The sequence below is a fragment of the Bos javanicus genome, chromosome 4 (assembly GCF_032452875.1).
Source record: "Bos javanicus breed banteng chromosome 4, ARS-OSU_banteng_1.0, whole genome shotgun sequence".
Taxonomy (NCBI): Eukaryota; Metazoa; Chordata; class Mammalia; order Artiodactyla; family Bovidae; genus Bos; species Bos javanicus.
Window position 1 is genome coordinate 719,692 of NC_083871.1, and position 4,689 is coordinate 724,380.

Below are 4,689 nucleotides of genomic sequence, written 5' to 3' on the forward strand. Positions count from 1 at the left end.
TGGAGACCGGTATGTCGGGGAACTTTGTGGGCCGCATCAAGTGTGCCAAGTACCGTTTGGACCTCCAATTCTTAACGTGGGTCTTCTCCTGAGACGCTGTAGCGGGAAAGGGCTTCATCTTGCGATGACGGGGGAACCACGGGGTTTTTCTCGAGTTGCGGCGGGATTCTCGAGTTGCCGCGCGATGCTCGAGTTACGACGGGGAATTCAGGATGCCTCTTGTGTTGGCCCAGGAAGTCCAATCTTCCATTCGAGCTGCGAAGGAAAGCTGGGGAGTGCTCTCGAGTGACTGCAGGGCCAATAGACCTCATCTAGGCTTGTGTCCAGAAGCCAATGTTCCTCTCCAGGGGCGACACAGATCTCGGGGTTGCATTCCAGACTCAACCTGGGAGTCAGGCCTCGTCGCGAGTGGAAGCAAAGTACTCCACTCTCCTCTCGAGTCGCGACGGGTATTTCTTGGAGCCCACTGAGTGGCCTAAAGGGAGTCACGCCTCCTGAGGCGTTTGGAGAGAGGAATCGGGATTGCGTTCTAGGCCATGGGGGAAACGAAGGCCCTCATCTAGCGATGACGGGGGAGTCTCGGGGTTGTTCTCGAGCGGCGCCCCCAGTGTGCGGTTTCTCACGAGGTACGACGACGAGGTCAGTGAGCCTCTCGTGGGGGGCCAGGGAAGTCGGGTCTCCATGCGAGTGGCGAGGGGAGCGCGTCATTGCTCCCGAGCCATGGTAGGGGAATCTGGCCTCGAGACGCGTTGAAGAAGGTCTCTCGAGGTCTTTCTCGGGTTTAGGCAGGAAACCCTGGGTTCCCTCGACTTGTGCAGGTGACCTCAGGGGGCTTCTCATGGTGGCTCTGAGAAGCCAGGGAAACTGGAGGTGGGAGGGGCCTCTCGGGACTCCACTGGGTTTGGTGCATTGGAAGAGGGCCTCATCTCCAGGTGAGGCAGGAACCGCAGGGTACCTCTGATTTCAGACTCCGATCGCAGGGTCCCTGCAGACTGGGGACAGGAGAGTCAGGCCTCGTCTTGGGTTGAGGCATGGAACTCCGCTTGCCTCTCGAGGTGTCCCCGGAGAGAGAGGCCGCTTGTCGAGCTGTATTTGGAACCTGGGGTTTTTTCCGGACGATGCACGGGCGAATCACTGCCCCTTCGTGTTGACTTCATTCACAGGGTGGAGTTCGGAGAGGTGTCCGGGCATCGGGTTCTTATCAAGAGGGGACCGGGAAGTCGGGGTCCTACGGAATGTGGAAGCACCCACGAGGCCACGTCTGGAATGTCTTCGTGAGACCGGCCTCATCCTGAGGTGCGACCGGAAGGTCGGGAACCCCTTCCAGACAAAGCAGGGGAGTCGACCCTCCTGTCGAGATCAGGAGGGTAGAAAGGGCTCAGAGGAAGGGGTGCCGGAAAACCTCGGTGTTCCTCTCGAGGGAGACCGGGATTTCGGGGAACTTTGTGGGTCGCATCAAGGGTGCCAAGTGCCGTTTCGACCTCCAATTCCTAACGTGGGACTTCTCCTGAGACGCTGTAGCGGGAAAGGGCTTCATCTTGCGATGACGGGGGAACCACGTGGTTTTTCTCGAGTTACGGCGGGATTCTCGAGTTACGACGGGGAATTCAGGCTGCCTCTTGTGTTGGCCCAGGCAAGTCCAATCTTCCATTCGAGCTGCGAAGGAAAGCTGGGGATTGCTCTCGAGTGACTGCAGGGCCAATAGACCTCATCTAGGCTTGTGTCCAGAAGCCAATGTTCCTCTCCAGGGGCGACCGGGATCTCGGGGTTGCATTCCAGACGCACCCGGGGAGACAGGCCTCTCGAGTGGAAGCAAAGACCTCCGTTCTCCTCTGGAGTCGTGACGGGTATCTCTTGGAGCCCACTGGGTGGCCTAAAGGGAGCCACGCCTCCTGAGGCGTTTGGAGAGAGGAATCGGGATTGCGCTCTAGGACATGGGGGAAACGAAGGCCCTCATCTCGCGATTACGGGCGAGTCTCCGGGTTTTTCTCGAGCGGCGGCCCCAGTGTGCGGTTTCTCACGAGGTACGACGCCGAGGTCAGTGAGCCTCTCGTGGGGCGCCAGCGAAGTCGGGTCTCCATGCCAGTGGCGAGGGGGAGCGCGTCACTGCTCTCGAGTCATGGTAGGGGAATCTGGCCTCGAGACGCGTTGAAGAAGGTCTCTCGAGGTCTTTCTCGGGTTGAGGCAGGGAAGCATGGGTTCCTTCGACTTGTGCAGGTGACCTCAGGGGGCTTCTCATGGTGGCTCTGAGAAGCCAGGGAAACTGGAGGTGGGAGGGGCCTCTCGGGACTCCACTGGGTTTTGTGCATTGGAAGAGGGCCTCATCTCCAGTTGAGGCAGGAACCGCAGGGTACCTCTGATTTCAGACTCCGATCGCAGGGTCCCTGCAGACTGGGGACAGGAGAGTCAGGCCTCGTCTTGGGTTGAGGCATGGAACTCCGCTTGCCTCTCGAGATGTCCACGGGGAGAGAGGCCGCTTGTCGAGCTGTATTTGGAACCTGGGGTTTTTTCCGAACGATGCACGGGCGAGTCACTGCCCCTTCGTGTTGACTTCATTCACAGGGTGGAGTTCGGAGAGGTGTCCGGGCATCGGGTTCTTATCAAGAGGGGACCGGGAAGTCGGGGTCCTACGGAATGTGGAAGCACCCACGAGGCCACGTCTGGAATGTCTTCGTGAGACCGGCCTCATCCTGAGGTGCGACCGGAAGGTCGGGAACCCCTTACAGACAAAGCAGGGGAGTCGACCCTCCTGTCGAGATCAGGAGGGTAGAAGGGGCTCAGAGGAAGTGGTGCCGGAAAACCTCAGTGTTCCTCTCGAGGGAGACCGGGATTTCGGGGAACTTTGTGGGTCGCATCAAGGGTGCCAAGTACCGTTTCGACCTCCAATTCCTAACGTGGGACTTCTCCTGAGGCGCTGTAGCGGGAAAGGGCTTCATCTTGCGATGACGGGGGAGCCAGGTGGTTTTTCTCGAGTTACGGCGGGATTCTCGAGTTACGACGGGGAATTCAGGCTGCCTCTTGTGTTGGCCCAGGCAAGTCCAATCTTCCATTCGAGTTGCGAAGGAAAGCTGGGGATTGCTCTCGAGTGACTGCAGGGCCAATAGACCTCATCTAGGCTTGTGTCCAGAAGCCAATGTTCCTCTCCAGGGGCGACCGGGATCTCGGGGTTGCATTCCAGACGCACACGGGGAGACAGGCATTCATCTCGAGTGGAAGCAAAGAACCCCGCTCTGCTCTCGAATCGCGACGGGTATGTCTTGGAGCTCACTGGGTGGACTCAAGGGAGTCAAGCCTCCTGAGGCGTTTGGAGAGAGGTCGCGGGATTGGCCTCTCGGCCATGCAGGAGACGAAGGCCCTCATCTCTCGATGACGGGGGAATCTCGGGGTTGTTCTCGAGCGGCGGCCCCAGTGTGCGGTTTCTCACGAGGTACGACGGCGAGGTCAGTGAGCCTCTCGTGGGGCGCCAGGGAAGTCGGGTCTCCATGCGAGTGGCGAGGGGGAGCGCGTCACTGCTCCCGAGCCATGGTAGGGGAATCGGGCCTCGAGACGTGTTGAAGAAGGTCTCTCGAGGTCTTTCTCGGGTTGAGGCAGGAAACCCTGGCTTCCCTCGACTTGTGCAGGTGACCTCAGGGGGCTTCTCATGGTGGCTCTGAGAAGCCAGGGAAACTGGAGGTGGGAGGGGCCTCTCGGGACTCCACTGGGTTTGGTGCATTGGAAGAGGGCCTCATCTCCAGTTGAGGCAGGAACCTCAGGGTTCCTCTGATTTCAGACTCCGATCGCAGGGTCCCTGCAGACTGGGGACAGAAGAGTCAGGCCTCGTCTTGGGTTGAGGCATGGAACTCCGCTTGCCTCTCGAGGTGGCCCCGGGGAGAGAGGCCGCTTGTCGAGCTGTATTTGGAACCTGGGGTTTTTTTCCGAACGATGCACGGGCGAGTCACTGCCCCTTAGTGTTGACTTCATTCACAGGGTGGAGTTCGGAGAGGTGTCCGGGCATCGGGTTCTTATCAAGAGGGGTCCGGGAAATCGGGGTGCTTCGCAATGCGGAAGCACCCACGAGGCCACGTCTAGAATGTCTTCGTGAGACCAGCCTCATCCTGAGGTGCGACCGGAAGGTCGGGAACCCCTTCCAGACAAAGCAGGGGAGTCGACCCTCCTGTCGAGATCAGGATGGTAGAAGGGGCTCAGAGGAAGTGGTGCCGGAAAACCTCAGTGTTCCTCTCGAGGGAGACCGGGATTTCGGGGAACTTTGTGGGTCGCATCAAGGGTGCCAAGTGCCCTTTCGACCTCCAATTCCTAACGTGGGACTTCTCCTGAGGCGCTGTAGCGGGAAAGGGCTTCATCTTGCGATGACGGGGGAGCCACGTGGTTTTTCTCGAGTTACGGCGGGATTCTCGAGTTACGACGGGGAATTCAGGCTGCCTCTTGTGTTGGCCCAGGGAAGTCCAATCTTCCATTCGAGCTGCGAAGGAAAGCTTGGGATTGCGCTCGAGTGACTGCAGGGCAAATAGACCTCATCTAGACTTGTGTCCAGAAGTCAATGTTCCTCTCCAGGGTCAACAGGGATCTCGGGGTTGCATTCCAGACGCACCCGGGGAGACAGGCACTCATCTCGAGTGGAAGCAAAGAACCCCGTTCTGCTCTCGAGTCGCGACGGGTATCTCTTGGAGCCCACTGGGTGGACTCAAGGGA

The 4,689-nt window shown here is 59.2% G+C and overlaps 1 long non-coding RNA gene across 1 annotated transcript in view; it reads left to right on the plus strand.

The window, feature by feature from the left end:
• The window catches only part of LOC133245779 (uncharacterized), a 14,163-nt gene extending 10,234 nt beyond the window's left edge, over positions 1-3,929 (plus strand). The window contains exon 2 of the long non-coding RNA XR_009735763.1: positions 2,869-3,929. This is a non-coding gene — a long non-coding RNA (uncharacterized LOC133245779). The remainder of the gene's footprint in view (positions 1-2,868) is intronic.
• Positions 3,930-4,689: the final 760 nt, after the last annotated feature.